Source organism: Meles meles, chromosome 6, assembly GCF_922984935.1.
Source record: "Meles meles chromosome 6, mMelMel3.1 paternal haplotype, whole genome shotgun sequence".
Classification (NCBI taxonomy): domain Eukaryota; kingdom Metazoa; phylum Chordata; class Mammalia; order Carnivora; family Mustelidae; genus Meles; species Meles meles.
This window is the reverse complement of record NC_060071.1, coordinates 127,609,326-127,621,760: the sequence shown is the minus strand read 5'-3', so window position 1 is coordinate 127,621,760 and position 12,435 is coordinate 127,609,326.

The window sequence follows — 12,435 nt, the reverse complement described above, 5'->3', positions numbered from 1 at the left end:
GATTTTGGGGATTAGCTTTCAAAACATTTTCACCTTATTATATATTTTTTAAGATTTTATTTATTTATTTGACAGAGATCCCAGGTAGGCAGAGAGGCAGGCAGAGAGAGAAGAGGAAGCAGGCTCCCTGCTGAGCAGAGAGCCCTTTGTGGAGCTCGATCCCAGGACCCTGGGATCATGACCTGGTCAAGGCAGAGGCTCTAACCCACTGAGCCACCCAGGTACCCCTTATTGTATTTGTTTTTATTGAATATATTCTTCATAAGATGAAAGTGTTTTATAAGAAATGTTTAGTTCTTTCAAAATTAGGGCATTTTTTCAAATCTTGATAAAAAGTAACTAGGAGGCTAGCCTAGTGCTTCAAGTGGTTATTTAAAGACATTATTTTAAACTATTAAGTGTTATGCTTACTCTTTTCTATGAAGAAACAACTCATAACATCAGTTTTAGAACATGAACACCCCATCTACTTTAGTGCATATAATATAACATATTTAGAAACAAATCATTCAGTTGAGAATTTCCATGTTAAGGAAGGTTCCTTCTTTGACAAGTTCCCAGATAATGCTGATGCTGCTGCTTATCCCCAAGGGCTCCCATTGAGAACCACAGGTTTGTACCAACAATTTCATCATTGAATGTGAACCCGCTGCCAATATGTGAAATGATGGGTTAAGCTAACCACAAAGAAATAAGAATGTTATTCTGTTTGAACCAAAAAAAAATTGCAATTTTTTTGTTGTTGTTTCTTTATCTTCTTTTTGTTCTCTTAGAAAACCTAATAGGAACCAGAAAATTGGAGCAAACATAAATAGGCCATTTCTCTATGTTATAGTAGTTGGACCTTGCTGTAGAACTTTCTAAATCTCACTCAGCCTTAAATCAAGAGGCATCCTTCTTCTCTGTTTCTAGGACTTACTGAGGTGATACGGTAATTATGTCTAATTACTTTATTTCATCCTTGATCGTTTTTCTTTGTGTGCATCATCACTCCATAGCAGAACGGGTCTTACATGATAGTAATAAAACTTTTTGCAAAAGCTCTACTTTCTTTGCTCACGCATCGTATGTTTACACTTGTGGAAATATTCCCAGGTCTCTGAACTATTTCTGTTAGAAATTCGTATAGGACTTAAGGGTTGCGGTTCTTCCTCTTCATCACTGGAGTCTCTTGGAACAGCCCACAAGAGGATTTACCTGTTAGCCTAGACATTATTGCTGCTCCATTACCCGGAACATCAAAACTAGGCATCATGTTTGGATAACAAGGATGTGCTTCATGCCAGGGCCATGAACCGATTTAAGCCTTTTTCTCCAAATGAAAGTGAGAACTACCCCTTTCTTTGTGTTTGCTCTCAGGCTGACTCCAGACTTAATCCCCCCATCACAACAATAAGGGAATTTTCTGGAACCCTGGGCTTCTTGGCTGGCTCTCACAACAACATGGATATCCACCAGGAGGAGACTGAATGCAAGAAGGAAATGTGAACCTCATCAATGTCATGGTATCATTTTTACATAATCTTTAAAAAAAAACATCTCTTTTGCATCCACTTTCCTTCTTTTTTGGCAGAAGGTTGATTTGTATACACTTGCAGGTAGCTAACAGGTGGTTTGGGAATGTTCCTTAACATCTCTGGGATTTAGTGTCCTTCACTGGGTAGGTCTGAGTCCACTCACATGCTTTTCTGCTTTAAAACAGAGAGAGTCTTTGTTGACAAGTTAAAGCAATTATAATCACAATCAGAGGTTAAAAAATAACTTGGTCTGAGGTCAACATTCTTTGTCTTTCTTCAGCACTAAGCCTAATCATGAGATGCCTAAAAATCATACTAGATGCGAATTTCAATATACAAGAAAAAATCCCAACCTACAAAGAAACTCATCTAGTTTTAATTAATAGAATTTCTTACTTTCTGCCTTTAAAATAGCTCATAAGCCTGTTTGATGACTACGTTTGTCACTGGCCTTATACATTTTGCCCCAACCAGAAAACAAAATGATATTCTGGAGTTTTGTTTTGTTTTTCACATCAGAAAAATGATTTTCAGCAAGAATGTCCCCAAATTTCCTCCCTCAAAGTCCATTCAAAATTCTGGCAAATGGCCATTTTCCAAATACGTGTCATATTGTGGTAGCTGTCTGTACATTTTCCCCATATGTCCCGCTCTTGCCTTGGTCTTTTGATGAAAGCACAAGTAAGGTCTTAGCAGTCGCTGCCACTTAATGGAAGGGAACAGTGTTTGGAGAGACCCAAAATTTTCATCATTGAATCTACTTAGGGAGGCTGCACACAGTCATTCTTCCCCAAATCTCCTACTGATTTTTAATGCAAATACTGCCAGCCTCCCTCCCTCATGGCCACAGGATTTAGTTACGCACTTGACTGAAAACCATGTCAATGCAAATTCAGGGGATAAACCAGCATGCAAATCCCCAAGGCTTCAGCAAGTTATAATTCAGCCACAGCATTAGCAAAACAAGATAGCAATTATGCAAGGAATCAGCTGAAAGGTTATTTTTAATTTAAAATTTTTGCATCTTGACAGCTGGGAAAAATGAAACCCTGCCTATTCTTTCTTGTAAAACTCACCCCATTGAAGCCCAAAGCTATCGGGTACATTATTACAGCCGTGTTCTAAGAGGAGGTACACACTCAGACATGTACATACAGTCACACAGACTGCTTCAAGAAGAGAGACTTCTGGTAAGATTAAATTGTCATATTTTCTTCCAGTGTTCTTTTACTAATCTTGCAGAGATCACAGCATAACTGACATCCATTTAAAGCTCTATATTTGAAGGTCATCAGCCCTGAGAATTTTTTCATCCACATTTCTGACCTCTTACCACTGTCTGTCTTCAATCCCACTTCTGGGGGCTGTAGCTGATGCAATCATGCTGAAATGGGCAAAGAGACTGTACTTTTTATCACCATGCAAGGACCTCATTATGACTGACTTCTGGAGCTACTTCATTTGTCTAGTTTGGGTCTAGAGAAGTAGAAGGCTTCCTGCAGCATACTAGCTCTAAAAAGGCTACAACCACCTACTTGCAATACTCTGTGTTACTTCTGATTTAGGGTAGACAGCACGTATCCTGCTCCAGGATTACCAGGAGCCCAGAAAGACAGGCATGGTTTGGGAAGGGAGATGGAGAGTCCTGTGGCCAAATGCAGTGAGGACTGTGGTTTAGGAAAACAGACAGCACGTTTGAGAATTCAAGGTCAGCCTGATCTGGGTTAGAGTCCAGGATCTCCTGCTGACTGCTGGGTGGAGGGACTAAGCTTCCTGAACCTCAGATATTCATCTGTAAGTGTCTAACTTCTTGCTTCTCAATGTGTAACTCACAGCATGGACACCGCAACATCAGTGAATCAAAACCTACTTTACAGCAAAATTCCCAGGTGACTGTGTGTGTGTGAAAATTGACAATCACTAGTGTATCATACAATAATACGTCCTCCATATAAACAGTAACTTTATTTAGTTACTGAGTACCTATCTCCCTGGCACTGTGGTAGGCTCAGTGGACCGAACAGAAAAATGGTATGAAAACTGGTCTTTGCTCACATAGTAGGAGAAACAGATTTGAATCTTGCGTTGAGTGCCATGAAGTAGGCCTTGGGTCATAAGAAAATGTATTTGGGCAGGGGTGTCATAGAAACTGTATGACTCTTTTTTTTTTTAATTTTATTTAATTTTATTATTTTTTTCAGTGTTCCAAAATTCATTATTTATGCACCACACCCAGTGCTCCATGCAATACGTGCCCTCCTTAATACCCACTACCAGGCTCACCCAACACTCCCCTACCCCCGCCCCTCTAATCAATTATCATATGGTTTCACTTACCTTGGAGCATAAGGAATAACACGGAGGATGCTGGGAGATGGAGAAGAGAAATGATTTACGGGAAATCAGAGGGGGAGACAAATCATGAGAGACACAGTCCACAGACTCAGAAACAAACTGTATGGTTATTCTTAAAGTTTGTCCTTTGTTTTGCTCAAAGAGACCCTCTGTCATTTTTCCTTTAAAAAAAATAAAAAAAGTTTTCTTCTTTCTTAGTCCATTTCAGTTTTTTTTTTAAATGCATATATATGTATTTTTTACTTATTTAAGAGACAGACAGAGACAGCAAGACAGAGAGAGCAGGGAACTGGACCAGGGATCTGGACAGGGAACTTGACCCCAGACCCTGGGATCATGATCTGAGTCGAAGGCAGATGCTTCACCAACTGAATCACCCAGGTGCCCAGTACATTTCAGTTTTAGTATCTCGTATATTAACCCATCTTGTACTCATGAATACATGTTAGATCCCCATAGGATAATACTTTTTTCTTTCTTCTTCTTGACACCCAGTCCTGGATTTCCAAATAACTATGCATCCTGCATTAACTTAGCAGATGTAAACTTTCTCAATGGGGTTCGCTCACAAAGGATATTTAGCCTGGCAGGGGAGATGCCTCTCCCCACTATTCCAGGCAGTAAGTGAAGCATCCGCTGTAGCTCATAGGGTTCTGAAAGGTCAAGTCTCCTCTCTAGACACGTTATATTATAGTAATTACTTTCCTTTGGTTTCTCCTCCTTTAAGTACTATTCTCAAGCCCCACTGAGTCCTGACCTACCCATCTAAGACTGCTGGTTCTTGAGTCACCATATTAGGGGTAATAGCACAGACACACAAAGTAGCAATAGCTAGAGACCCAGAGGGCCCAAACCTCCAAATAAGAAAGTAGAAAAAAAGGAAGAATGTCAAACTCATTCCCATCCACTGACTCTTGATACTTGAATGAGGTGCTAACCTGCATCAGGACAATGGCAGGCATTTAGGAATTCTAATTACCATACTACAGATATGCTTTTCAGAAAGATTTTAACACTGCTGTCATTAACTAATATTTATAGAGCATCATCTCTCATTGATGTCTTGTGCATCTTGTTTGGCCAATTACTTTTGAATACAAATCGGACCATATCGTTCCCCAGTGCTTACAATGCTTCAGTGGTTCTCTATTAGGTAGTGTGAACAGGTGCGATCCCCTGCAAGCCCTTTGTCTTCATGCCCCTTCCACTTTAGATCCTACCCACCTACCATATCAAAGACTTAGAGATTTCCAGATCTGCCTTATTACTCCATGCATCTGAGCCTCTTACCATATTCATTCTTGAGTCTGAAATGTGCTTATTATCCCATTCTCTTGGAAGAGGGTCCTTTGCTTGCTTGTTTGTTTCATTCAATAGTTACTCCTATCTCCTTGCTGAGGTCTTCCCACACTCCCTGAGCAGAACTAAGTAATTTGAAATTCCCAATAATGACTTCCATTACCTATCTTACTGTACTGCGTTTTTAATGTTTACACAAATCTTTCTGAGTTTCTGCATCAATTTCAAATTATATTGTGATCTCATGAGCAGAGATCCTGCCTTTTGAATTGTGTATACCCACAACTAATACAGTATTTAAAGCATAGAGTGCCCTTGAGAAAACTGTGTTTAGAACATCAGGCAGGACAAATTGTGTACATTTTAATAAATGGATGAATGAACTCACAGGGGTCATAAATTACTTCCATCCATAATTGAAAGCAGAACAAAAGGAAATGCCATATCCCTGCACATTGCTTGTTTTGTAATCAATGCTGAAATATTTGTAAAATCAACAAAAAAGAATATATGGAGAGAGACAGACAGCTCTACCTCTTTTTTCCTGAGTACTGAAATTGTATAACTTGCTTACAATAACCCTACAAGTGTATGTAGGTACTTTTCAAACCTTTCAAACCTTTCAAAACCTTTCAAGTGTCATATTTGGAAAATATTTTATATTAGTAGAACTACTTCTATGGTTCCCAGAGCAATTTGTAAATATTATCTTATCAATTTTACTAAAGTAGACAGGCTGAAAACATTATACTTAGCTCCAGATGAGAGAGGCCAAAGGAGAATGTGGGATTGTGTGTTTGTGTCTTTGTGGGGAGGGTGAAAATCAGCTCTCACTAGGTTAACTCCTCCTTAGTCAGTCTCTCTCAGCTCATTGAGTCTAAATAAAGATCACCTCTGACAAGATGACAGTATAGTGATCTGTAGCTATCATTTAAATGACTCTCCTACCAGGTCTCACACACTGTTCATTCTGTGTCATGCCAGAGACTAATCAGCAACAAAATTTCTCTTTCTCTCTCCCTTTTAATCTCTGTGCCAATCTCTCTCACTTCCTCTTTCTCTATCTTAATAATGGCTTCCTACAATACTTCCTGTTTCAAATTGGGGAAAAAATCAAAAAGTATGAACCAGTTCTTCTCTCAGATAATTCATAGTTTGATAATATGCCAAAATTAGTTCTCTGTTTTAACTGGAACTTGTTCATACATTTTAAGTGCACAGTCCAAACTCAATGGCAGAAATGCAAGTGTCAATGTGGTCCAAACTACTTAAGCCTGACTGAGCAAGGCTTCAGGGCACCACCTTCTCTACGCTTTGAACCCTTAAAAGAGTAGGATCACATCTTAGTTTATCTAATCTTGTTTCCTATTATCCTTCAAGGGATTCCAGTCATGCTGTTGGCCACACTTTCTCCACTCACACAGCTCTCAATCCTTCTTTAACCCATGTTCTGCCTTCTGCATAAACTACCTTCCCCACATAATCAAATTCCACCTACCTTTCTTGATGCATATCCCATCCTGGCAAATCATGCTGTTTCTTGGTAATTCCTTTTATCCCTCAATTCCTAGTAAATATTACAAAGGTTAACATATAATTATCTGGATGTTATAAGGGTGTTCTAAGTTTACAGATTTTTACAAATATCATATCTTCATTTATTTTGTATCCTCCAAAGCCTGGACATGGCAGGGACTCAATAAACACTTCAGGCTTATGAGTTGAGAGTAAGGTATATTTATTTGTTTTTCCTTTGCTTACACCGTACACTTATAGCTCCTTGTTTTTATTTATATGGCTATCTATACTCAGGTTCTTTTTCTATACCCTCAACCTTACAAATGCCTAACCGTCCTTCAAATCCCAGGGCACTGAGGAAGTTCTCATTGGTCATTCACAGAATTTTTTTTTTTTTTTACTTCCACGCTCTTATGATACTTGATACAGTACTCAATATAGCTGTGATTGTGAATCCTTACATTTATTGAGTTCTATACCACTTGTAGTAGAGGGGGAAAAGGGCCCTTAAAATATCCACCTCCTAATCTCTGTAATTTGTGAACATTATCTTTTGAGGAAGAAAGGTATCAAAAAAAAAAAAAAAAGAAAGAAAGAAAGAAAGAAAAGAAAGGAGAAGAAAAGAAAAGAAAGATGGGGCATCTGGGTGGCTCAGTTGGTTAAGCATCTGCCTTCAGCTCGGTCATGATCCTAGGTTCCTGGGATTGAGCCCCATAAGCCCCATATTGGGCTCCTTGCTCAGCAAATAGCCCTCTTCTCCCTCTCCTCCCTGCTTATGCTATCTCACTGTCTCTGTCTCTGTCACTCTCAAATAAATAAATAAAATCTTTAAAAAAAAACAAAAGAAAGGAAAGAAAAGGGAAGGAAAGAAAAAAGGGGGGGAAAGGAAGGAAGGAGGAAAAGAGAAGGGATGGGAAGGGAGAAAAGGGAAGGGAAGAGAAGGAGAGAGGGAAGAAGAAATGGAGGAAGAAAGGAAGTCTTTGTAGATGTGATGAAGTTAGGGACATCAAGGAGGTTATTTTAGATTATCCAGAGGCGCTCTTAATTGTAATCATATCTAGTTTTATAAAGGGAACACTGGAGAAGATTTGAAACAGATTTAAAGACGTCAGTGATATATAAACAGAGCAGATATTTGCAGATACTGATCTCAAAGAATGGAATGATGTAGCCACAAGCTAAGGAATAATGGCAGCTCTCAGAAGTTAGAAGAGGCAAGCAAGAATTCTCCCCCAGAGTCTCCCCAGAGTACATGTCTACTCTGATACTCTGATTTCACCTCATTCGTGAGGACTCCATCCTCACAACTTAATTACCTCTCAAAGTCCCTACCCCCAAACACCATCACCTTAGGGCTTAGATTTCAACACAGGAATGCTGATGAGACACAAACATTCAGTTCCTAAGAACTTCATTTGAAATAAAGTCCAGCTCCTTATGTTGTCTCATGAAACCTATGTTTCTGAATTCATCCCCCACCACTTTCTGCTTTGCTCATTATGTTTTAACACACTGGCTTTATTTGGGACTTTCTAATAAATCAAACTCACTCTTATCTTAGAGCCTTAACAATGGGCTTTCAACTTTCTGACTGAAATGTTATTTCCTCCTATTTCCACATGGTAGTTTATTATCATCACTTAAATCTTAAGAAGTTAACTGGCCCCTCTCTGCTACAACACTGAATTATAATTATGTATTTCTTTGTATACTGTCCATCTCCCCTCACTAAAATGTAAGCCTCATGAGAGCAGGAAGAGCTTGTCTGTTGTAGTTATCTCTGTCCAGGGTCTAAATCAGTGATTAACGTATAATGGTTTCTCTGTAAATATCTGTTAAGAGAATGGAATGTAAAAATGAGACAGTCCATTAACAACACCCAATTAATGAATAAGCTACAAATCTCAACATAAAAAGTATTCCTAGGTCATGAGTCTGTGTTTTAACAGAGACACACAAAAAGACACTTAAAAAAATATTTCTCAGTCTCAGTTTAAACCAGATGTGTATAAGCTAGAGCTGAAAGTAGGGGAGGTTCTCTGTATTTCAGGAAGGCCCATCCCCTCCTTGCTGCATGTCTACAATTGCAGGTTACACTGGTATCTCCCTATACCATTCCCATGTGTTTGGTCCATTCTCCATGCTTGAGGATCCTCACACATGGCTTGGGGGCATGTGGGCTTCCTTCCAATAATGTCACCTGAAGATGTTCTCATAGCTCTGCTGCCTTGTCCACTCCCCAGTTCACCGGATCACTTCCATAGCTCCCAGTGGCCCTGACCCCATGCCTTTCTACATTTATCTTTCTGAAGATATTGCTCCAACATAGGCTCCATAATTCCCCCATTTCTTAGCTCAGACACTTTTCTAACCTTTACTTGTGCTCTAGGAAGTCCTTGTTCCTATCAACAGTGTGCACTGTATGTTCCTGTCTTTTTCAAACCATTGTAAGAGGGTCTTAGCCCCAAGTTTGTCGATTCACAAAAGGGTCAAAGCTAATTACCCATCTGGTGTCTGTTTGTAATTTTCTTCTTCCTTTTTCTCCTTCTGCTATAGTTTGGGGGAAAACATGGAAATTTACAGATTTGGCCTGAAACTTGTTTAAATCTTTCATAGGAATTTATTAACAAAAAATATTATTGTCTATATAGTACTTTACTCCCATTTTGTCCACTTACTAAATCCAGTTTGTTTAAATGTAAATGAATCTTTTTTTTTTTTTTAAGATTTTATTTACTTATTTGACAGACAGAGATCACAAGTAGGCAGAGAAGCAGGCAGAGAGAGAGGGGGGAAGCAGGCTTCCTGCTGAGCAAAGAGCCTGATGTAGGGCTCGATCCCAGGACCCTGAGATCATGACCTGAGTGAAGGCAGAGGCTTAACCCACTGAGCCACCCAGGCACCCCAAATGTAAATGAATCTTATGAGAAAAGACAAATAGAAATGCTCAATCAGTGGAAGGTATCATCATCGTCATTAGTGACATTATTAAACACAATTAACAAGATAAAACATAACTTTTATTCTCACTTTATTTATTGCAAAAAATGTCCTGCAAATACAGTGAATTGTCAATGTATTAAAATCTTTTTTTTTTTTTCTTTTTCTCCTAGGGCTCCACTGCAATGAGTTGAAAACAGAATATTCTGTCAGTCAAAAGTTGATTCTTATACATGATGTCAAACATCAGATTTAATTTAATTACTCGATCAATATACCTTTTGAAGTTATGCATACAAAGTTCTCATATGCAGTTCAAGATTTAGTTTGTGCTTATGCAAGAGGAGGAGATAGGGAAAAAAAAAAAAAGTAGTATCCAGCATGTGATAGCGATTTTCCTTTGATCATGTCAAGATTCAGATATGTATAAAAGATGTGCTCAGCAGTGGCTCCGACAGTTTCTCTTTCTTCAGATTTGTGAATGTGGTCTTATATTCTGTTGTCGTATTATAAAACTGAAATATATTATCTTCTTTAATAACATCTTAGTTCTCCTTGAACAACACTGTATCGATAGTGCAGCTGATGGCATTTGATTAATAAACTTGTATCTCATACTCCTTTGGGTAAATTATGTATTTCAGGTTCATACTTGAAATCTCCAAATTCCAAGTAGGAGAGTAATCAGCTTTCGGATACTGAAAGATTGGCCTTAGAGAAACTATATTAAAGGATTATGAAAAATGCAAATTTACTTCAAAAATGAAGACGAAATCAATCCAAGGAAGCTGAAAATTAGCAGCTGGAAAGATCAGAATCTCCAAAATACAGTGAACTTAAAAATCACAGTGGATGGAATTTCTATTTAAATTGACTTAGAATATGAAGGAAATTTCCAAAGAATTTCTTATTTGTTTGTTTTAAGAATCAGCAATCAGCCATTAAGTCAGTTTTTAAAGGCTAAAGCTAACTCTTCTAACCTCCATCCGGGGAGAGCTTAGCTCTTTGTCTTTGCCAGCTGGGTCCCAGGCATTTTCTTCTCTAAGAGGGCATCATGGTTTTCTACAAATTCTTTAGGGCATTGTGCTGCCTGTCATGCAACAAAATTCTTGAAGTAGAACCGTGACTTATTCTGCCCTCTCTGCTCCCCATAGTCCTCCTGTCTCTTCCTGAATCCTATACATCAAAGGGAGGAAGAACCTGTAATGTTGACAGCTGTGTGATTTTTATTTTCGACCAAACATACATTCTGATTTTAAGGGATGAGGAATGAAAATAGTTCATATTAGTTTCAAGAGGAGAATCAATACGCTTAGCTATGAAACAGAGTTGTCTCCTGCACCCCACCCCAGACGAGTGAACTCTGGAGTGCTTGTCTTCACCACCAGCCACTGGAGCTCACACATCACATTGCTGGGTGTCCAGGTTTCCCCTCTGGTCTCACACTTAGCTTGGGTTGAAGGACACTGATGGGAGAGTTTTGCAGAGAAGCTAGAGGTTTAACTGGATGATTCACAGGCATGCTCCTTGCTAGAACAGGTATGGAGTTTGACGCATAGGAAGACTGAATGGTGATGCCACAAACAGGGAAAGTGTCATTTTCAAGAAAACCAGCCAGAGAGGTGGTAGGTATTCTGCACATTTGAACGTTGCCCACTTTTCTTTACAGTGGTTCTTAGATCAGCCCAATCCCAGATGCCTAGGCATCGACACACCTGGATAATCCTGCCAGCTCAAACCTTGATTCTTCCTCTTGCTTGTTTACCCAGTCTCATTCAATGTATATCTCACAACCTCTTTCTTTCTATTGAACTCTTTACAATTATGATTATGATGATGATGATTCCTATCTCAATACACATAAATTGCGTATCGGAGAAAGCTTATTTACTCATAACAACAAAGCCAAACCAAACAGAGCCAATAGTAGTGCAAATTATTGTTTTGTTTTCCACAAGAAAAAAGAAGAATGCGATTTAAGAAATAACTTAGTCTAGTGTTTCTTCCCAGGAGAGAAGAGCAGATGCTTACTTTCATTCTGGGAAAAATTGCCCCCCTTATAAGGATAAACAGATAACTCCTAATGCAGGTAAAGGAGAAAGCAAGTAAACTAACAATAATTAACTTTTAAAAAACAACTGAAAAAATAGGAGTCTATGAGTCTTTGTATCATATGTGTCTGGACAACCTCAAGCCCGAGTATTTTTTTTTAATCATACAGAGAAATTATAAATTATAGCAGCTAATACTCATGAAGCTATTGGCCTTGTCATCCAAAAACATTCTGATTTTCTAAACCCATCAATAATTTGAAACTTTTCTTCCTCTTGCTTTTACTGACCTATAGTACAAATAGCCATTTATTTGTTTTTCATTATTTTAACACAGATAAAAGTTTTGAACATATTCTTTTTATAGTTCATCACATCGAATGTGTTCACAAGGTTTGATATGATAATCCCCAAAGAATATTCATTTTGTTATCAAACGCTAAAGACGAATAAAAAGGATCTATAGGCAAAACAAAATGTGACCTAATGGTAAATCAGTCAATAAAGATCAATAATTATCAATGCCAATCTATTCTGACATGTCAATATTTTCTCATCTATGTACACAACTCCCAAAACAGATTTTGAAATGCTTGCCCTGTGATTTTATATTTAATGAGAATGTTAGCAAGATAAAATCATGCAGAGTTAGAATAAATGGGTTCTGTGGAGGCCAAGTATACAATCTTAGTTGCTATTTGCAAGATTTTAAAGAACTTCTCTATGCAATCAGAGCACTGGACCAGATGATTTCT